At 39.1% G+C, this 23803-nt stretch overlaps 1 long non-coding RNA gene across 1 annotated transcript in view; it reads right to left on the bottom strand.

Moving 5' to 3' along the window:
• Window positions 1-2106: 2106 nt before the first annotated feature.
• LOC138849286 (uncharacterized) overlaps window positions 2107-23803 on the bottom strand; it is a 391413-nt gene continuing 369716 nt past the window's right edge. The window contains exon 3 of the long non-coding RNA XR_011387896.1: window positions 2107-8514. This is a non-coding gene — a long non-coding RNA (uncharacterized lncRNA). The remainder of the gene's footprint in view (window positions 8515-23803) is intronic.

The raw sequence follows: 23803 nt of genomic DNA on the forward strand, positions 1-23803 counted from the left end.
TTATTACAATATTCTGATTGTTGGAGAAAGAACCAAAATGAAGCAAAACTGAAAATTAATTTCTTTATCCTGGTTGAAAAGAAAACCGATTGACAAGAACAGTAACCGTTAGCCAATACTTTCTATAAAATATCTCCATTCACTATTACAATATGTAAATAACATGGATTTAAAGAGAAATGGCACATTTTATATTAAATCATTTCTACGGCTGGCAAAAGGAAGTACATACTTATTGCCATTGTCAATAATGGGTACAGATATAGAACATGATTAATTAAGGTGAGGATACAGCAATCAGGAATTAGGTATCTGCAAACCTCAAGGACATGACTAAACTGAGGTAAACTGGTTCCATCAGATCAGGCATAGACCAGTAGGTTTTTCTTGAAAGGTAATTATTTACTGTTCAAAAGCCAGCATACATAAAGATAACATCATAACATACATAAAGATAACATCAAACAGCTTTGATACTTTTTAATGTATGAGAAGTTTAAACAATTTTTATTAAACTGAAGGCAAAGGAAATGCTATTTCAAATGAATGTCTTTATACCATTGTAGATAAGGAAGATAGGTGCACACAGTCATGCAGCATTTTGATTAAAGGTTTAAATTTAATTGATTTCTATGTAGCATCCTGCAAGTACTATTTTCCAGGGAAAGATAATGAGATAGAGGTTTACAAGTCTGAGTACTGAAACTTACACTGGAATCAAAGTAAAATCAATCCAAGCTACTGGGTGCTGAGTTTTAATGTTGCTGTTAAAATGGTGAAATGAAAATAAATTACTTATGCACACTTCAAGGGGAGGGAAAAGTGAGAAATGTATACAGAAAGTAGGTAAATAGGGGAGAGACTAAAAATGTGTGGATTCGTAATTTGAACTTAAGTGAATAAGCCAGACTCAGCTCAAACCCAATTTTGCTTTAGTAGAAAAATAAAAGATTAAAAGGTCTAAAAACTAAATGAAATGGGCATTGGAAAACCACTACTATGGGAAATTCTCCAGAGCATTATAAATGTTACCATTTTTCTGTGAACGGGGAACCTATGTATTACCTAATTAATTCATCCTTCCATTATGAAGTACCTGTAAGTGCCAGCACTGTTTGGTGGGGAGTAGGAACAATGAGTAGAGCACTGGGCAGATTTATTATAACATTCTATCAAAGGAAACATAATATATCATTCAAGAAGAAGCAGCAGGTTAATGCCCTGGCCTGAAGCGCCGGCATCCCATATGGGCGCAAATTCTAGTCCCGGTTGCTCTCTTCTGATCCAGCTCTCTGCTATGGCCTGGGATAGCAGAAGATGGCCCAAGTCCATGGGCCCCTGCACCCGCATGGGAGACCTGGAAGAAGCTCCAGGTTTCTGGCTTCAGATCGATGCAGTTCCGGCCGTTGTGGCTCACTGGGGGAGTGAACCAGCGGATGGAAGACCTCTCTCTCTCTGCCTCTCCTCTCTCTGTGTAACTCTGACTTTCAAATAAGTATATCTTTTAAAAAATTAAAAAATAAATCATTCAAGAAAAGAATAATTTCAGATTTTCAGAATTATTGAGGGAAAAAAACCATACAGATATTATAGTGATTGACTGTAGGGAGAGGCTCTGAAGAGAAGGCTTACTTTGTTATGATCATGAGTGATTTATACAACAGCAAGTAGGAAATAAAAATGAAAGTCCCAAAAGAAACCTCTACGTTTTCTGTAGTGAAAACTTAGATATATCAGGTAAATAATAAATACCATAAATGAAATACTGCAGTTAGTAGGCATATGAAGAATACCTGAGAACTCTAGCTATGAAGAAAATGGATACTGACCATGTTTGCATCATGACCGAGTTCAGATGTGTTCAGAAACCAGTGGGCAATCTTACTGAATAGCAGGAAGAATCCTTTCAGGTCCTGATGTGTCTTTACACATTTTACCAGAAAGATCTGCTTACTTTCATTCCTACTTCTTTTATTTATTGTTTTTGCTTTCTTTATTCTAGATAATGCAGAAAAGTTTAAAGAAGAACTAAATGAGAATACCGATTTAACAATTTTAAAAATTTATTTGAATTAGTTACAGAGAGAGGGGGAGAGGGGGAGAGGGGGAGAGGGGGAGGGGGGGGAGAGAGAGAGAGAGAGAGAGAGAGAGAGAATGAATGAGAATCTTTCATCTGCTGGTTCACTCCCCAAATGGCCACAATGACTGGAGCTGGGCCAGTCCATGGCCAGAAGCCAGGAGCTTCTTCTGGGTCTTCTTCATGGGTGCAGGGGCCCAAGGACTTGAGCCATCTTCTGCTGACTTCCCAGGTACATTGGCAGGGAACTGGATCAGAAGTGGATCTGAACTTGAACTGGCACTCCTATGGGATGCCAGTGTCATAGGTGGTGGCTTTAGCTACTATACCACAGCACTGGCCCCAGATCTGTGAATGTTATAAATGCACACACACACACACACACACACACACATATATATATACATATGCACATAAATACACTGTTTTTGTTGAAAGCATGGACATTAGTATCACATATGATGGGGTTAATGACAAGCACCATAAAGTGAGATATAAAATAAGTGGCATAATTCAATGAAAAAAGTATAAAAATATCTATACCAAATAATATGGCAACCAGACTTTTTATGTCTATATATTAACTTACACAAATGAGAGAAAACATGTGGAATTTGTCTTTCTGTGTCTGGCTTATTTTACTTAGCATAATGATCTCTAGTTTCATCCATTTTCTTGCAAATGCCAGGATTACATTCTTGTTTGTGGTTGAGTAGTATTCCACCCTGCCCATCTACTATATTTTTTATCCAGTCATCAGTTTATGGACATCTGGTTCATTCCATATCTTTGCTATTATGTAAACTGGTCTGCAATACACATAAGAGTACAAGTATATCTTTCATATGTTGACTTCATTTCCTTTGAATATATTCCAAGACATTTGATAGCTGGATCATATGGTAGATCTATTTTTAGTTTTTTTTTTTTTTCCAGAATCTCCATGCTGTTTTTCAAAATAGCTTGTACTAATTTACATTCCCACCAACATTGTGTAAGCATTCCCTGTTTTCTTCATTCTGAACAGCATTTGTTATTTTTTGATTTTTGGATAATAGCCATTCTAACCAGAGTGAGTCAACACCTCATTGTAGTTTTTATTTGAATTTCCCTGATAGCTGGCAATACTAAGCATTTTTCATGCATTTTTGGTCATTGGCATTGAGTTATTTGCTCTCTAAAACAAAATTTCATTTGCTTTATGTGGTTTAGCTTCCTCTCCGACATGGTTTTGCCTTTGTCCATTTTCTAGGTAGATGCTATACCCCACTAACAACAGCCATCAGAGTAGGCCATGACAAGGAAAAGAGAAGCACAGAGAGAAGGTACAGTCTGTGATTTTTCTAAGGCTGACTTTATTCCTGTTGCACTGATCCTATACAGTTTAAATTTAAAATGACAGATGCATGTAAGAAGGGATGGAGAGCAAAAAATGATAGCTTCAGCACCAGGGCCAGCTCCATGTTCCTCCCTCCACAGATTTGTGAGCATGCAATATGAACAGTCATGAAGAAAAGGCATTTGCTTGGCTTCTCCATAGAGATGAAGTAAAGAATGTAAAAGGGACCAGGACTGACAGATTTTCTTCAATCTCGGGATTTTTCTGCAATATCTGCCTTCCAGAGTTCTGACTCTCTTACCTTTTCATCTTTTTGTTTCCATGATCAAATATTTTCTGAAAGCAAGGAACACTCATTTAGGGTTTTGTGAGTCTTACTTGTTAATATATCCGTTTCAAGCGCAGAATTAAGCAATTGTGATATTTTAAAATAAGGATTAATATTAATTGTAAATATATCCCTGGGCACTGATGACATTCTAATGCCAGCATCATATCTGCTAAACTAAAAGTAAAAAGATGAGAGCTGTGTTCTCCAACCATTGAACTGATGGTGGTAGTCAATGAAAGCACAGGGAATGAGAAAGGTGGCTCTACAAGGGTGAGCTGCAGGAGCAGAGTTGAAGGTAAGAAAACAAACTCTTAATTGGAAGATAAAGGTGAATCCAGAAGGTACACTGATTCTGTTTGGCTAAGAAAGATTAATGAGTTAATGTCAGGGAGATGCTATAGTTTCATATGTACATTAAGTGGTTCTTACGCCAGGGATCAAAAAAGCAGTACGGCAGTCCAAGCAAATGATACCAGCAAGTGCTTCTCAGGAGAGAAAATATAGGCTATCTGTGTATTTCAGTAAGGATAGAAGAATAAAAGTACATCGAGTTTACTAGTATCAAATGAGGTTTACCAGGTAGAGTTTGCACCGGCATTCTGTGATTTGCCAGTATCTGTTAGTGATGTTCCAGAAAAGACCGTCATATTTTTTTCCCCACAGCATTTTACCAGATAGAAAAGGGTTGGAAGCATTTAAAAGAGTATTCTTTTGAAGACACTGATGCAATGAGAAATACACTCACAAAGAGCTACAAATGCAGGTCTAAAAAATTCGGTTTGGGTGTCTATTAAGTGGTATGTAGGGCCTACTGTATCAGTTCAAGAGAATTAGTATTTTTTTCTTTTGTTTATAACTAGGTTGTTGTTATAATGAAATCACATAGATACTCCTGATCCCAAAATCGACGCCAAATTACTAACAAAGAACTAACTAGCCTTGAATGGTGGTGAAACAGATTTCATACTCTAAGTGGCCAATGTCACTTGGTCCTTGTGAAACTTTTGGAATACACAAAGCCTTGATTTGTTGAAAGGGATATGGGAATTACAAGCTCTTCCTCAAGACTTTACCTCCAAACCAGCCTTCCAAAATGCAGAATCTGAGTAAAATCAGTGTAGGCTCCATGCACACTGTGGCTTGCTGTCCTGTCCATTACCATTCCATCACTTCTCTGAATGACAGGACCACTCATGGATGCCTCTTACGTAGCTTTTGGGAGAAATCATTTGGCTAAATAATGTCCAAAATGACAAGATCAAGACCTAATCAGAAACCCTTTTTTTTCTCTAAGAAACCTTAAAATGAGTTTTACTTACTATACAGGCAGTATTTAGGTTAAAGCAAAATATTTACTCAGCGTCTAGCTTTCTTTCTAGCATTCTTTCTTTTCCAAGGATATAATATATTAATGTGCAGTGGGCTCATTTTAACTGTTTTGCAGAAACTGAATATAACTCAGTATTCACTAAATAAATAAATAAACCAGAATCTACCAAAGAGAACAAAGGCATATGAAAGAAACATAACCAAAGGTGAGAACTGAAGGAATAGGAGGTATGGCTGTCTCTGTGTAATCGTGTTCACTTCCCCACTGAGGCGGCTGAGAGGACCTGCCAGAGATTTCACTGCACAAGGGAAAGTTTTAGAGATGAGGAGCCACTTCAGGTTGACACAAGACTGTTTTATCTGTCAGTCACCATATGAGGTGAACAGTGGAATAGCAACAATGTCACAGAAATTATATTTCCTTTTTCCAAGCACATACATATTTTATTTTTTCCAAATTATTTTCTTATATTTATATGTTAAAACACAGAAAATAGTATTTTTTAGTTGTCCTTAGATAATAAATATTCAAATCCTCCCATGGTTCACTAACCTAAATTCCTTCTGAGTTCAAAAGGAGAGATCTGAAGTGAAAGGAGACAGTTGGCCTTATATTGCAATGGGCAAACTCTGGCCCTGAGGTGGTGACTACAGATCTGGAATTGCTCTTGATGACTGTTTTGCTTTCCTGGGTATGACTGTGGAGAATCAGAGGCCTCTTCCCACTGCAGAACAGGAGTTGGAACAGGCATTGGAATGCTACTGTCTTCCACATGCAGCATAAAGAAAGGGCTTGGCATTACCAGGGTTTTCTGTTTCCCCCATAGCTATGTGAGATTATATTTTCTGAGTGAGCAGAAGGTACTCACCATAGCCTCTCATTACCTCGTCACAAAATTAATTCAGTTTCTTGTCAGTGGTGGGATGACTTTTACCTGACTGTTGGGAGATGTGACAAAGGAATGTTTGCAGAGACACAGAAAAGAAAATGCTCAACTTCAAACCCGACGAAGTTTGCACCACACAGATCTGATCCAGGGTCACTGGGCTCCTGGTAACTGACATAAAAGCTGGGGTTTATTATATATATGTGAAGAGATGAAGATGAGTATGTGCATACATTTCTTTTTAATTTTTAAAATTTTAATTGTTAGGTAGATGTTAATATTTTCAATGTGCTTTGTCGATACGATTTTAAGAACATAATGATATTCCCTTCCTCTTCTCCTCACTCCCTTCTTCTTCCCCCTTCTTCCTCTCTACCCTCCTTCCTTCTCCCTTTCTTTTACTTTTTGAGATAACATATTTTAAATTTACATTAAAAAGGCTTACTATTCCACTGAATAAGAAGTTTAACAAGTAGAAATCAAAAAGACTTTGATTCAGTGAGAATATAGACAATTGCTATAATTGAATGGACTAATAAGCATACTACTATAGTTTTAATAATCTGTGATTACTTTAAAATTTACCATATATGGGTAAAATGTACAAATGCTTCTTATTTTGACTCTATAACACTTTTGTAATTACTATCCAAGAAAAGAAAAAAAAACACTTACATGCCTTTTATAAAAACACTTATATTCCTTTTAAGGAATTTGAAGGTAGAGGAGAATGAAATATTTATCATAACAATATTGAAGTCACAAGGTAATTTCATACATGCCCATGAACAAACTGCTTCAAAGGGTCTATCTAACAACACATCAGATAATGACAGAGGGATTGGAAGAAGTTAAATCTATGAAAACATTAAAGATAGCATAATCAACCAAGACTTATCTTCTTTGATTTTTTCTTCCCTGAGATTGGAAGAGATCATTATCCTCCTGCTCACCATTTGTTGAACACCCCTTGTATGCAAAGCAGTGTGCTTCTGAGCATTATTTATTACTCTCTACAAAGGAAACAAGACACTGCTCAAGCCCAGCTTCCACAGCGTGGCTTTGATAGGCTTGTCAGGGAAAAAGTCAAAGGCTTCACAGCAAAAACTTAAATGATGGAGATCAATATATGCTGGGATTGACAGCATATGTGTGTGATGGAATGAGCTTTGCCCACTCATATTGTCTCCAGAGGTGAGAAATAGGCCCTTCTAAGAAATAAAAAGAAAAAGGAAAGAAAACAAAGTACCATCCTACAAACCCATTTACTCAGAGCATGTTTTCTGGTATCTGCTGTGTAGTTAGCTAGTTTTGTGTAAGAGCTGTTCCAGTCCTCAAAAACTTTCAACGCAATTGAGAAGAAAACCTTAAAAAACAGTGTATGTCAATACAAGACAAGTAGGTACCCAAATCAATGTTGAAAGGAGTTTAGTGCTATTGGTATTGAGAGGGAGTCTACATCACCAGGGATGAGGGAAAAGTTACAATGAGATTACAGTATTCAATTCATTGGGTGCTTTTGACATCGACTGTTCAGGAATTTTTAGCTTTGGGGGCACACACTGACTTTATTATTGTGTGAACCATTTTCTAACAAAAATGAAATAGTTAGTACAATAACACTGAAGCCATAAAGTACTTTCACCTATGCCCATAAACAAGCCACTTCAAAGTGAGAAACAAGAAACAGGAGTGAGAGTCAATGAGAATGTTTGTTGACAGGAAAGAGACAAGGGCTATTTAGTGAAAAATGCATAATAATCAGGAACTGCTTATACTTAAGGGTGTATGATTGCTCTCCAAGAAAGCCCTTCTCTCTGGACACCATTTTTTCTTTAGAGTTCCCCATGTGTTTGTCACTAGCATGATTTTACTCTGAATTTTCCATTTTAAATCATGGCAGTAAACTACTTTTTCTCAGGGATTTGCTGCAAGAAACTTGAGTGTGTCTATTGTTCCTTAATAGTGTATCTTGCACTAGCAATTCCTGCTGTAACACATGATGATTGAATTTCTTCTCTAATTGTTCTTACTTTTCTTTCCAGACATATTGTAATGAGTGAAGGACATAGAACAAATCTACCTCATGATATCCCTACTGAACTTGATTCATTTCTGAATACACCAGGGAAATTTATAAATGGGTAAATAGGTAATAACTGAGTAGAAGTGTATGCAACCTCTGCGGTATTGTACTAGCCCAGAATTTCTTAGGAATTATAAAAAAAATTTTAAAATGTAATACATAGTCTTACCTTTACCAGAAATTTAAGTTTGGATTGGAGTTGGTAAACTCAGAGGTATCCTTGCATTTTTCTTTGAGACCACTGAAATTTTACATGAATTTACATCAAAACTGGCTACTGTTAGCCCTCATATTTCTTTTTCAATCAGTGTGACCATTATGTAGCTTTGCTTGTGGAACACTATTCTTCTTTTGCCCTCTAAATTTTCTTGTGGACTTTAATAATATTAATATATTATGTAGACAAAGTATATTTCAGCAAAGACAATAAAAAGAGTGTGGGAAGATGGCAAGTTGATTATATGCCTAGAAGAGGAAACAAAACGATGAAAGATTTATATTCTAGCTGTCAGTTCTCTGTTAAAACTAAGAGTTTTTGAAATTGGATAATTTAAACAAAGATACCAAGAAGTTTTCTAGAGTACAAGTTATTATTTCTAACAATCAAAGATCAGTGTGTAAAGTTTAAGAATAGCACTACTGTCTTTAATGTGTAGAACTGACTGTGGCCTTGATGATTTAAACCAATTCCTCACTCTCCTATTACACTATTTTTAAAAATATTTATTCGTTTATTTGCAAGGCAGAGTGACAACAAGAGCGGTACACACACACACACACACACAGCAAGAACAAGAGTGAAAGCAAGAGAGAAAAAGAGACCTTCCTCCCAATGGTTCACTTCCCAGATGTCCACAACAGTTGGGAGTGGGACAGGTTGAAGCCAGGAGCCAGGAATTTCATCCAGGTGTTTCATGTGTCTGGCAGGGTCCCAAGTACTTGGGCCATTATCTGCTGCTTTCCTAGGCACAGTAGTAGGAAGTTGGATCAGAGGCAGAGGAGCTGGTATTCAAACTGGTGCACTGAAATGAGATGTGGGCATCCCAAGGGGTGGCTTAACCCAGTGAACTACAATGCCTGCTCCTACTTCTGTTTATTATTTCTTTCTTTACCCATACTTCCAGATCATGTTGCTTTCTTACTGAATTTATATTTATTGTTATTAAAAGTCTCAGTATTATCAGGTCGGGTTTCTACACAGACAGCTGGAAATAACAATACAACAAAAGGAATGGCATGTTCCAAGCTTATAGTTAAAAAATCCACATAAGGGTTCTTTGCATGCCCAGTACTCTGCATGTGCACTTATCACAAACACTATCACACCATCCTAACACTGGTAACTTTTTAGAATATTTCAAACTGTTAGATATATTTATTTGTATTTTATTTATTTACTGAGAGACACTGATAGACAGAGGTCCTTTCCACAGGTTCATTTCTCAAATCACAACAGCCAGGATTGGGTGAAGTCAAATCCAGGAGCCCAGAATTCCATCCAGTATTCCCACTTGGGTAAAAGGGCTCCAGCTACTAGTACCACCACTGGTTGCACATCAGCAGGAAACTGGAATTGGGAGAATTGAAGCTGGTACTCAAACCCAGACACTGATATGGATACAGGGGTCTCAAGTGGCTTCTTAACTACTAAGCTAAAGCTCACTCCACTTAGATATTCGAATTATTTTCATACTGTTGATTTTAAGAGTGATAATATTTTTAGATGGTATTTACAAATTTATCACTTTAGTTTTCCCCAAAGAGTATTCAAAAAGGAGGGAAAGAACAAGTTATCTTTTTATATATGCCTGGGATTAAAATAACTTACATTTGGGGGAAGGCATATGGCCTAATAGTTAAGACTCCAGTTGGGACACCAGTTGGCTCCACTCCTGTATCAGCTTCCTGCTGATATGCACCCTAGGAAACAGCAGGTGATGGTTCTAGTCCCTTCCACTCACGTGGGAGACTAGGAATGAGTTCCCAGTTCCCAGCTCCCAGCGTCAGCCTGGTCCAATCCCAGCTATTACAAGCTTATCGGAAGTGAAACAGCAATGGGAGATTTGTGTGTTTGTGTCTGTGCGTGCGCGTGTGTGTGTGGGTGGGTGTAGTGTATTTCAAATAAATATTTTTTAAAAACATTAAATTTGAATTAAAGACAGTACATGTTCATGGTAGAAACAACTACATTGTGTAACAGGAGAGGTCAGAGAAGGAAAGTATCTAATGTGACATCAGATCTTTTCACCTCCTATGTTGCCTCCCATCTCTCACTTGAATGTATTTGGAAAATGCGTGGCAGTATTCCATTTCAGGGTGTCCGACACTTTCAAGTCGATATCACTTAGTCGTCACTAACCGGAAACCAATTTCCACTCAATACGTAAGCTGGTTTCTCTTTTTAAAAACCCATTTCAGTGAACAGTTCAAACAGTATCCTTTTGATCTGAGTAAATTATTTCTTCCTCTATTAGGTGTTTATGGCACACAAACTTTCCTCAGCCAAGCTGTGTAGACACAACCCTTTCAAACTTTCCCCAAAAGTCAGCTTCTTTCCTCTAATCAATTGTGAAGCTGTTCTTTGGATTCCTTCCAATCTGTCTACTTATTTTTGGTACTCAGACAAACCAAACAGAACAGGGCATTCTAGAATAGGTCTCATGAATGTCACTGAGAGTGGAACTGTCACCCTCTATTCCATGATGAAATGTTCTAAATAGAGTGCCTCCAAAAATTAACATTAGCCTTTTGAGCATCATATCACAATAAATATGTTCAGTCTTTTCCTCTTTTCAGCCTCTTATTACCCCAGTATTTCTGGGATGTCCTCATCAGTTCAAAAGTTTTTAAGTAAGTATTATATTCTTTGTTTTTAAAAAATGTTTAAACATTTTTATTTTTACTTGAGAGAGAGAGCACACGAGCGAGCGCATGCTTTTCCATCCACTGGTTCACTCCCCAAGTACCCACAACAGCTAAGGCTGAGCCAGGGGCCTAGACTCCTTCCAGACCTCCCACATACATAGTTGGAATCGATGTACTTGAGCCATTACCTGCTGCCTCACACAGTGTGCATTAGCGGGCTTCTGGAATCAGAAATGGAAGCAGGATTCAAGCCCGTGTACTCCAATTTAGGATGGGGGATAAATGAAATATAATTGCTGTGCCAAATACCTGCTCTGAAAGTATGATTTTAATGTCACTCATAAACATTCCCAACTTGTCCTTTCAAGTTTCAGATCTTCTTTTTACATAATTTCTTCATCGCATGACTTCCTTGCACTTGTGTGTACAGCCACCTCAGAAAGTTCCCAAGTGACTTTTATCAAAAATGGACCAAAAGCACACCTATTTCTTAGTATCCCCATTGCTTAAGTCTTTGCTAAGTACCCAAGAGCTTTTTGTGACCTTTTTAGCTCAGTTCCATAAATATCGAGTAAATCTCTACAATGCCATTCACTGTATGAAATAAACAACGAGGCGACAGTGATGCAAAAGAAATTATTCCCATAGAAGACAGAATCACATAAATGTAACCTGAATGTCAATTCTTCTGTGTGTGTTGTGAGCACAGCTCCTCCTTTGGTTTGCTCATGCCCTAAAAGTACTATGTATTTCCACCTTTGTTGTATTCACACTGGCTTAACACACATTGCTGAATATCACAGTTAAAGATTCTTTGTCTCTGTGCCTCGAAACAAGCTAGGAGACCCCAAGGACAAGCTCAATGAATGTTTGGGAAGGTGTGGGTGCTGGAACCTATAGTCTGAGTCAGCTATTTGAGGAAAGGGAAGAGCTACTAAGAGACCTACGTCAGGGCAAACAGCTCTGCTTCCAGCTAATGGGTGAAAGAATCTTCCTGTAGGAATCCAGCTGGGACTGTGAGCAATGCCTTACACTGGTCAGCTGCCTTGTTTCATCCGGCCCATTTGAGGTGTCATCTTTGTTTTATTCAAGTTTAAAAGTTTGCTTTCATTGAGTAAAAAAAAAAAAATTTCATTTGCTAAGACACTTTAAGAGAGGATACTTGGGTTCCCTTCCAGGTCCTGGCACGCCTCCTTCAGAGCTTGGTGCCAAGGACTTGGGTCATTGCCTCAGGAGCTCTAGGATGAAAATACAGCCTCAAAGAAAAAAAAATCATCCACTCTAGGCCTCCACTTCTTCATGTGCAAACTCACAATGAGAAGTGTTTCTCTGTCAGAGCTTGTTGAGAAGAGTAAACACGCAGAAGGGTGTCCTGAGCAGTGCCTGGGCTGTATCAAATGCTTCCTAAGTATCCCCATCAGTCCTGTGCTGTGGTGACTTTTTGGTGATTATTTCAGCTTGCTTTGCTAACATTAGAGAAGTCCCTCTGAAAGATAAGCAAACCTTCTTTCATTGTATTTCCAACACAAGTTTATTTCTGCAGACCTATCATTCACACAGCAAGCAAACTTCCTGTTAGAGATTTCAGGGCATCATTAACCCTGTTTATGTAGTCTGTGAATTTTCTAGCATTTCTCCAGAGCCAGGAATATAGCACAAAACATATACAGAGTTGCCTTGAGGTGAGGAGCTGCCCTTGTCTGAACCGCTGGCAGTGCTTCCTGCTCCTGCTAGGACTTTCACCATGTGCCCCTTTGATCTATGCCCAAGCCTTCTCCTTTCCAGCAAAAATTTTACTTCTACCCCCCAAAATCCACAGGCATAAATGTCAATGAACTTTGCACTTCAGGGCTGACATCTTATCAGCTGATAAGTTTTATGCTGCAGTTTTCTCTAACCTAGACTGAAAAGCTCTAAATCAGGCACTGTGCTGCTTTGCACTGCCTGGCCTGCACCACATAAATCACCGGCAGATAAATCATCATAACCACAGTGCCGTGTGGAAGAAGCCCGCATCCCCCTGCCAGCTCTCCTTCTTTCCTGCTCTGTCCCTTTTGTCTCAATCGCCTCCTACTATCATGCTAATATTTGAATGAAAATGAATTAATATAAAAACTAGAAACTCTGTGACATAGGCTATTCAATTTGAAAAGGAAAAGTATAGTATTTCCTGTATCTATTTGTACAAGAGCTTCTTTCTAAAGAAATCATATAACAGGTTTAGATTGCCTTCCTACAGCTGTTTTATTGTTTATATTTTTACTGCATTCAGAAGAATTTTATACTTGGTCTCATCTCCCCTTCATTTATAATGAAATCTGTTATATAAAAGTGCTTATTCACAAGATACTGATAATTGCTATGATACTTCTTACTGTCCAGCATGTTGGATTTGTTGTTACAGCTTCCTTTTTCTACCTATAAGTTCTTTATCTCCTTTTTTTTTCTTTTTATGATTTATTTATTGATTCAAAAGTCAGAAACACAGAGAGACAAGAGAGAGAGGTAGAAGATGAAGAGAGATCTTCAACTGCTGGTTCACCCCAAAATGGTCTGAACCACCAGGGCTGAGCCAGGAGCTTTATCTGGGTCTCCCACATGGGTGGCAGGGACCACAAGTATTTAGACCATCTTCTGCTTTTCTAGGCCATTAGTAGGGAGTTAGATCACGAGTGGAGCAGCTGGGTCTTGAACCAGAGCAAATATGGGATGGCAGTGTCACAGGTGGCAGTTTTATTCATTATGCTGGCCCCTTACCTACAAGGTTTTTTTTTTTTGTTTTTGTTTTTGTTTTTTTTTTTTTTTTTTAAGATTTTTCATTTATTTACTTGAGAGAGTTATAGACAGTGAGAGGGAGACACAGATAGGTCTTCTGTCCATTAGTTCACTCCCTAGGTGGCCGCAACAGCCGAAGCCAGGAATCAGGTTCTTCTTTCCTGGTCTACCATGTGGGTGCAGGGACCCAAGGACTTGGGCCATCTTCTACTACTTTCCCATGCCACAGCACGGAGCTGGATTGGAAGAACAACCGGGACTAGAACCACGCCCATATGGGATGCCTGCAACGCAGGCGGAAGATTACTGTGCCTTGGCGCTGGCCCTACCTACAAGTTCTTGATTCGAATAAATCCCAATAGGCATCAAAGAGCTTGTTAGGTCAGTTACATTACTGTTCACTTTCCCATGATAACTTCTTTGACTATTGTAAAATGTTGACATCTTAAAAAGCAGTGGATTCTGCAGGTTTTCTTGTTATTTTGGGGATGTTTTTGCTTATCTACTTTTTTTTCTTTTTGTCAATTCTACCTCACAGTTAGTTACTCAGACATGTTAATATTTACTTATCTGGAATTTTGACAGGTAAACATTTGTATATAATATTGTCACATACAAACTCTAACATATTGGTAAAATATTTATCAGAGATGAATTTTTTATATTTTTATACATCACTAAAATACTTGCCTGAAAATTTCATAGTTCAACAAGTTCTTAGGGAATTGGTTTTGACCTCAAAATTTTGATCAATTCGCTTATTTACAGAAATCATTTCTTATTCACTTAAGATAATTATAGAGCTGTGTTCACTGCTTTGAGTTAAAGGTACATTAACATCCTATGATTAGCCCTTTGTTCGACTCTATTTTTAAGTTTAACGAACAGGAGAAAAGACTCAGCTTCTAGTCTAAATATCTTATTCTTTTGTAAACCAGCAAGAAGATGACCTTGAAGAAGAGTAAGTCACCCACATGTCTACTGAATCTTATTTAAAAACTTTCAGAAATGTGAGAAAAATAATTTTGGACTGAATTTTATCAAAACAAAACTAAAATGATTGATATTAATTTTTGAAAATATTGATAATGAAGAATATATCCAGCAAAGACAGTATTATGTCCAGAGCTCATCATAGGCTTGTCACATAGTAGGTATTTTGTTGGGGCAGGTGTTGTGATGTAGTAGGTAAAGCTGCTGCCTGGGATGCCGACATCACATATGGGCACCGGTTCAAACCCCATTGCTCTCTACTTCTGATCCAGCTCCTGCTAATGCGCCTGGGAAATCAACAGAGGATGGCCCCAGTTCTTGGGCTCCTACGCCAACATAGCAGACTTGGAAGAAGGTCTTGTCCTGGCCACTGCAGGCATTTTGGGAGTGAACCAGAGTATTACAATTGAGCTTAGCCAAAAGGCCAAGAAGCAACTGAACCAGAGTATTGAAGATCTCTTTCTCTCTCTCCCTCATCCTTAAAAAAAATGAGAAATATTTTGTATGAATTTTGGAATATAAGAGTTCATGCAAGAGAGACAAACAGTGAAAAATGTCAATAAAGATTGTTCATAGAATTCTTTGTGACAGGCAAGTGACGGAGTTCTTTACATGCATTATTTCAATGAATTCTTATAATGATTCTAAGAGGAGGAAATATTATCTTTTAAAAGATTGATTGATTGAAAAGGCAGATCGAGAGAGAGGAAGATGGTGAGGGAGGATGAGGGAAAGTGGGAAGGGGAGAGAGATCTTCTATCTACTATTTTATTTTTCCCAAATGCCCACAATATCAGGGGCTGGACTAGGTTGAAACTTGGAGTCAGAAACTCCACCCAGAACACCCACATGGGTGACAGAGACCAACTACTTAGACCATCGTCTGCCGCCTCCCATGTGCATTAGCAGGAAGATGGATTGGAAACAGAGGCTGAACTCCTTCCTAGGCACTCTGATAATGGATGCAGGCATCCCAACCTTACCGCTGAGGTACAACAGTTTCACTCCAAAAGGTGATATTATTAACCCTCTTTGCAGATGAGGAAACCAAGACCCACACAGGTTTGTTATGTCATAGACCTAAGAAGTAGCAGAAATGGAATTTTTAACCCACTCTTGACTCTAAAACCATCATTCTCACAACCACGCTGTGTTCTTTTCTCATGACCACCAAGACTCTATGCAGCAGATGAACAACATGTAAGGCAGAGTCTGGACAAGGACTCCAGTGAGAGACACAAAATATTTGTGGGAAAACTCAAGTCTTCTATTTGCCAATCCTATTCTCAGTTAAAATCTTTCTACAGTTCTTTTTTCTGAGGCCAGAACTGGTTTCTGGATGGAAACATACCTTAATCCAGATGTAAAAATACACAGACTAAAGGGGAGGTCAAGAGCTGCAGATCCTGCAAGGACTGACACAGGTTGTGTGCATATAGTTCAGGTGAACAGACAACTGTGATCGCGGAAACAAGACAATTTATGGGGGACAGGTTTCAGGGCAACTATTTAAAAATAAAAAAAGGTAAGCATATTCAAAAGTCATCCCTAGTTTATAAATTATAGAGGGATGCAGAAGTTACTTAGATCCTCTTCTAAACAACTCTACATTAAATTAAAATAGTATTGTAAATTTAAAAAAAACATTTTTTAAATGGAAAAGAGAAAGGAACAGAAATAGAGATTGATAAAGATCTTCCATCTACTGATTCACTCTCCAAATGCTTGCAACAGCCAGGCTGGGTTAGGCCTAAGCCAGGAACCTGGAACTCAATATGGGTTGGATACACGGTTGGCAAGGAACCAAGTAGTTGAACCATAACCTGCTGCATCCCAGGGTATGCATCAGCAGGAAGCTGGGAACAATTCTAAAGCTAAGATTTCAACCCAGGAACTCTGATATGAGATATGGCTATCGCAAAGCAGTGTTGTTTTTTTTTTTTCATTTTCAATTATCTTTATATACAGAATATCGATTCAGTATATATTAAGTAAAGATTTCATCAGTTTGCACCCACACAGAAACACAAAGTGTAAAATACTGTTTCAGTACTAGTTATAGCATTACTTCACATGGACAACACATTAAGGACAGATCCTACATGAGGAGTAAGTATACAGTGACTCCTGTTGTTAACAATTTGACACTCTTATTTATGGCGTCAGAAATCTCCCTAGGCTTTAGTCATGAGTTGCCAAGGCTATGGAAGCCTTTTGGGTTCACCGACTTTGATCTTATTCCGACAGGATCATAGTCAAAGTGGAAGTTCTCTCCTCCCTTCAGAGAAAGGTACCTCCTTCTTTGATGGCCCTGTTCTTTCCACTGGGATCTCACTCACAGAGATCTTTCATTTAGGTCTTCTTTTTTTTTTTTTCTCCCCAGAGTGTCTTGGCTTTCCATGCCTAAAATACTCTCATGGGCTCTTCAGCCAGACCCAAATGCTTAAAGGGCTGATTCTGAGGCCAGAGTGCTATTTAGGACATCTGCCATTCTATGAGTCTGCTGTGTATCCCACTTCCCATGTTGGATCATTCTCTCCCTTTTTGATTCTATCAGTTAGTATTAGCAGACACTAGTCTTGTTTGTGTGATCCATTTGAATCTTAGACCTATCAGCGTGATCAATTGTGAACTGAAATTGATCACTTGGACTAGTGAGATGGCATTGGTACATGCCACCTTGATGGGATTGTATTGGAATCCCCTGGCACGTTTCTAACTCCACCATTTGGGGCAAGTCCAATTGAGCATGTCCCAAATTGTACATATCCTCCCTCTCTTATTCCCACTCTTATATTTAACAGGGATCACTTTTCAGTTAAATGTAAACACCTAAGAATAATTGTGTGTTAATTACAGAGTTCAACCAATAGTACTAGAACAAAAAAATACTAAAATGGATAAAGTATTACATTGTACATCAACAGTCAGGACAAGAGCTGATCAAGTCACTGTTTCTCATAGTGTCCATTTCACTTCAACAGGTTTCCCCTTTGGTGCTCAGTTAGTTGTCACCGATCAGGGAGAACATATGATATTTGTCCCTTTGGGACTGGCTTAATTCACTCAGCATGATGTTTTCCAAATTCCTCCATCTTGTTGCAAATGACCAGATTTCACTGACTGCTGTATAGTATTCTATGGTGTACATGTCCCATAATTTCTTTATCCAGTCTACTGTTGAGGGGCATTTGGGTTGGTTCCAGGTCTTAGCTATTGTGAATTGAGCTGCAATAAACATTAATGTGCAGACAGCAGGTTTGTTTGCCAGTTTAATTCCTTTGGGTAAATTCCAAGGAGTGGGATGGCTGGGTTGTATGGTAGGGTTATATTCAGTTTTCTGAGGAATCTCCAGACTGACTTCCATAGTGGCTTAACCAGTTTGCATTCCCACCAACAGTGGGTTCATGTCCCTTTTTCCCCACATCCTCGCCAGCATCTATTGTTGGTAGATTTCTGAATATAAGCCATTCTAACCGGGGTGAGGTGAAACCTCATTGTGGTTTTGATGTGCATTTCCCTGATAGCTAGTGATCTTGAACATTTTTTCATGTGTCTGTTGGCCCTTTGGATTTCCTCTTTTGAAAAATGTCTATTGAGGTCCTTGGCCCATCTCTGAAGTGGGTTGTTTGTTTTGATGTTGTGGAGTTTCTTGATTTCTTTGTAGATTCTGGTCATCAACCCTTAATCTGTTGCATAGTTTGCAAATATTTTTTCCCATTCTGTCGGTTGCCTCTTCACTTTCCTGACTGTATCTTTTGAAGTACAGAAAATTCTTAATTTGATGAAATCCCAAATGTTAATTTTGGCTTTGACTGCCTGTGCTTCTGGGGTATTTTCCAAGAAGTCTTTGCCAGTACCTATATCTTACAGGGTTTCTCCAGTGCTGTCTAATAATTTGATGGTGTCAGGTTGTCGATTTAAGTCTTTAATCATGTTGAGTGGATTTTTGTGTAGGGTGAAAGGTAGGGGTCTTGCTTCATGGTTCTGCACGTGGAAATCCAATTTTCCCAGCACCATTTATTGAATAGACTGTCCTTACTCCAGGGATTGGTTTTAGATCCTTGATCAAATATAAGATGGCTGTAGATGTTTGATTTCTGGTGTTTCTATTCTGTTCCATTGGTCTATCCATCTGTTTCTGTACCAGTACCATGCTGTTTTGATTACAACAGCCCTGTAGTATGTCCTGAAATCTGGTATTGTGATGCCTCTGGCTTTGTTTTTGTTGTACAAGATTGCTTTAGCTATTTAAGGTCTCCTGTGTCTCCATATGAATTTCAGCATCATTTTTTCCAGATCTGAGAAGAAGGTCTTCAGTATCTTGATTGGTATTGCATTGAATCTATAAATTGCTTTTGGGAGAATGGACATTTTGATGATATTGATTCTTCCAATCCATGAGCATGGAAGATTTTTCCATTTCTTGGTATCCTCTTCTATTTCTTTCTTTAAGGTTTTGTAATTTTCATCATAGAGATCTTTAACGTCCTTGGTTAAGTTTATTTCCAGGTATTTGATTGTTTTTGTAGCTATTGTGAATGGGATTGATCTTAGAAGTTCTTCCTCAGCCATGGAATTGCCTGTGTATACAAAGGCTATTGATTTTTGTGCATTGATTTTGTATCCTGCTACTTTGCTAAACTCTTCTATGAGTTCCAATAGTCTCTTAGTAGAGTTCTTTGGGTCCCCTAAATAAAGAATCATATCATCTGCAAAGAGGGATAGTTTGAGTTCTTCCTTCCCAATTTGTATCCCTTTAATTTCTTTTTCTTGCCTAATAGCTCTGGCTAAAACTTCCAGAACTATATTGAACAGCAGTGGTGAGAGTGGGCATCCCTGTCTGGAACCAGATCTCAGTGGAAATGCTTCCAACTTTTCCCCATTCAATAGGATGTTGGCCGTGGGTTTTTCATAAATTGCTTTGATTGCATTGAGGAATGTTCCTTCTACACCCAGTTCCAAAGCAGTGTTTTAACCACTGAACAAATGCCTACCCCCGAATTAGTAACTTGAGATTGGCTGAAAACTTGAACTGAATCAGGTACAAAAGTCTCCTAGTTGCTTCCTTTCAGATCAAACTTGCTAGTGAATTTTAAGTCCTACTATTAGAAAGAGAAAGGATTTTACCAAACCATGTTTTGAATAATTAGGGAAAATCAAGCAAAACCTCATATTCATCTAAAACTTAGGATGGATAAAATTAGGACTACTACCTTTGTTGAATGCCTCTCACTGATAGCCTGCAGTTATGTTGAGCCCTGATACAAGGTCAATGCCTTGGAAAGTATGTCCCTATTGTGGAGTATGCTTCCTCAGAGAAACCCACTGCCACAATGCCTCTGAAAGTCTGGCTCCAAAATAAATATGTTGGCAATCTGGAAATAAAGAACTCTGGCTGAGCTGGAAAGAGTGCTGAAGCTAACTGAGGTTTAGGCAAGGGCACACTATTTTTATCCCACCCCTAGGATGCAAATAACTCTCCTTAATAGTAGAGACTTGGAATTAGCTTGCCAATCTAAAGAGTCTTCCACTTAGTTTTAATGATGCATCCCATTTTCTTCTGTAGCTTAAGGTACTTGATGTAATTTTCTAGAATCCACAATACCCAGCACTAGCCCTGTCCTCTGCACTTTTTGAGTACTCAATAAATATGTGTTATTACCAAAATTTTAAATGTTTACCATTGTGTTCCATAGGGTGAAATTTTTTTTCCTAGGATGTGGGGAAAAATAGAGCAGTGAGTATTTCAGTATTTGTCACTGATAATAGTTTTGCAAATATTATTCTGTTAAAATTGTGTTCTAATGTAGCCATATAGGATTCAAGGCATGACAAGCATTTAATCTCTGGAGGAGTAATATGTATGTGTGCATCTATGCATACATAAGGAGTACAGAGAGCCAAAGTCCTTGAAACATTCAACATCTGCTCAACCAACATTTCAACAGTATTTAAGATTAATGTCACCAGTATTAATTCACATATAATACAAAAGTTTCAGCCTCGACATTTGCTTTACAGTTTTCAGTTGACTATCAACTGGTCATTAATACAGGGCCAGTCTACTGGCAATTTTGACCGAGTGCAATATTATTAGCTAAGAAAATGAAGGAGATTGTGGCCACGGATTATAGGTCCGGGAAGAGGCCCAAGAAGGGCATTTAATGGAAAGCAATGAATGTCTAGAGCAGGAAGAAGCTGTAATTGGTAGGGAAAATGGAGAGCACTGATCCAGTTAAGAACAGGAATACAATAGACAGATATCCACACCGGGAATGCAGAAGGGAGGAGGAGGTGCATGGAGAGCCTTGCTATTTTATGTATGTAGAGGTGAGCTCACCGAAAGAGAAGGGACAGTCTTTGAAATCTAAGTTATTTTTCTTACTGCAAGAGGAAGCCTCTATCTCTACTTCTTTGCTCCTGACCTGTCACTTTGATTGCCTTCCAGGTAAGTGTCACCTTCATCTCTAGACCTTGTCTGTCCCTGGCAATGGCTGAAAGGCATTCACCCTGGACTCCTGTGAATATGTCATCTAATGAAGACATCTATTAATATGGGCACATTACAGCTCACCATCTGGCTCTGCCTCTTGGACCTCTCTCCTCCCTATAGATCTGCACACACAGAGCACGCTGTGCCTAATCAATTATTTATCCATTTCCCTCCCTGCAGCTAGCAGACCCGGCCGCTGCTCTGTGCTGCAAGGCTGCTGAGGGCTGACAGCACACATTCCAAGCCTAAAAACACAATTTCCACCCAAACCAAACACTGAGCACCACAACATCTTTGTATTCTCCCTTGTTCTGTCCTTGTGTTTGTTTCCCTTCTTGCTTACAGTGGGAAAGGCCACGTAGACAACAGTGCACAGCACAGTCTCTGAAGCCAGACCCTCTGGCTTTCAACACTGACTTGTCCTCAACTTGTGATCTTGGCACAAGTTGCTTTTCTCAGCTTCCTAACTTGTACAATGTGAATAATAGGAACTATTACCATTACCATATGCCTGTATGAAGATCCTTAGACCAGTATCAGGCTTACAGTATGCACTATAACATCAATATTTTCTTTGTACTTTTCCCCTTTTTATCTACCAGCCATGTTTCTCTGCTCATTCATTTGCACACTTATCTTCACTTCTATCTTAGAGAGTCCATAACAAAAATGGTTTATATTATTCTTTTTTTAAGATCTATTTATTTATTTGAGAGGCACAGTTACAGAGAAAGGGAGAGATAGAGAGCAAGGTCTTCCATCTGCTGGTTTGCTCCCCAAATGGCCACAATGGCTGGAGCTGGGCCAGTCTGTGGCCGGAAGCCAGGAGCTTCTTCTGGGTCTCCTTCATGGGTGCAAGGGCCCAAGGGTGTGCGCCAACCTCTACTGCTTTCCCAGGCAATTAGCAGGGAGCTGGATCAGAAGTGCAGCAGCCAGGACTGGAACCAGTGCACATATAGGATGCCAGTGCTTCAGGCGAGGCTTAAATTACTTTGCCATGGTGCTGGTCCCTACATTATTCTTTCCATATCTTTGTGGACCTTCTCTTTCAGACACTTATAGCATAGTCTCCCTCCAAGCTGCCCTCATGCCTTTCCCTCTCTGTTATTTCAAAATTATTTTCCAGGCACAAACCAAGAATGAACAAAATTATTGTGCTGAATTTGATTCTCCTAATATCCTGTAGGGTCATATTTTCTTTGAAAACTATAAATATGTGGTTATGAGATGGAACACTTATAATGGAAAAGCAGGAGTCTGTCTCCCTTAATCCAAGCTTCCCTTCCCTGTCCTTTACCAATAGGAATTCAATGAATTGAGGGGAGTGACACAGTTAGCTAACAGGTTCTAAGTACTGGATTCAAGAAGCCATTTACTTCTCCAATAGAAAAAAAATCCTTATTGGCCAGTTTTGTTCAAAGAGGTTTGCTTAGGTTAATTCTAAATCCAGGTAGGAAAATTCCATATCTGAGGCAGAAGGTAACTTATTTTCATGTACCCCTCCTCCCTAGACAAACTGAAGCCCACCTAGCCATTACAAACTCCCTGAAGGGCACCACTGACTGTCCAGGAGCTTCGACATGAGGTGATCATGCACTTCTGAAGCCCAATTTCAATCTATAAGGACCTTAACCCTTAACTCCTTGGGCAGCCTGAGAATTAAGTAACAACTGCTCAGCTTCTTGCTCTCTGTTTTGCAATAATACAATAAATACCTACTTTCTTCTACCATCCCAATGTCAGTGAATGGCTTTCTGCACATTAGACTAGCAGACATGGGTTTGGAGGTTCCATAGCAACACCTCCAACTAGTTTTTCAGCAACAGTCTTGTTTCGACTATTAGAAGACATAAACCCATCCTGCCCTAGAGTAGCGCTAAAGTGGTGATGACTACTAAGTGGTCATGTATGAGCAGTCACGTCAGGCAAAGCAGCCATGACGTCATGAGTCCTTCCCTCCTTCTGCACACTCTCTCCTCTTTCCTCTCCCCCAGCTGGAATTCTGTAAAAAATGTCCCATTCTAGTGAAAGCTAAACAATACTTATTTTAACTACAAATCTATTATTCACCTCCTCTAAAAAATACTAGTGAACAATTACATGGAAGACATAAAATGGTTTTAAGTGTTGTTTCTCCAAAGCTTTTTTTTTTTTTTTATTTTTGACAGGCAGAGTGGACAGTGAGAGAGAGAGACAGAGAGAAAGGTCTTCCTTTTGCCATTGGTTCACCCTCCAATGGCCGCCACAGCAGGCGCGCTGCAGCCGGCGCACTGTGCTGATCCGAAGCCAGGAGCCAGGTGCTTCTCCTGGTCTCCATGGGGTGCAGGGTCCAAGTACTTGGGCCATCCTCCACTGCACTCCCTGGCCCACAGGCAGAGAGCTGGCCTGGAAGAGGGGCAACCGGGACAGAATCTGGTGCCCCGACGGGGACTAGAACCCGGTGTGCCGGCGCCGCTAGGTGGAGGATTAGCCTATTGAGCCACGGCACCAGCCTCTCCAAAGCTTTTATTAAATTATCATGGATCCAATTCATTCATCTACTTGGAAAGGAAGAACAAGTGTGAGCTCTACTGTTTGCAGGCCCACCTTGGCCTTGGCTGACATTTACCTTTCTAAGAATAATCA

This window comes from Oryctolagus cuniculus, chromosome 4, assembly GCF_964237555.1.
Source record: "Oryctolagus cuniculus chromosome 4, mOryCun1.1, whole genome shotgun sequence".
Taxonomy (NCBI): domain Eukaryota; kingdom Metazoa; phylum Chordata; class Mammalia; order Lagomorpha; family Leporidae; genus Oryctolagus; species Oryctolagus cuniculus.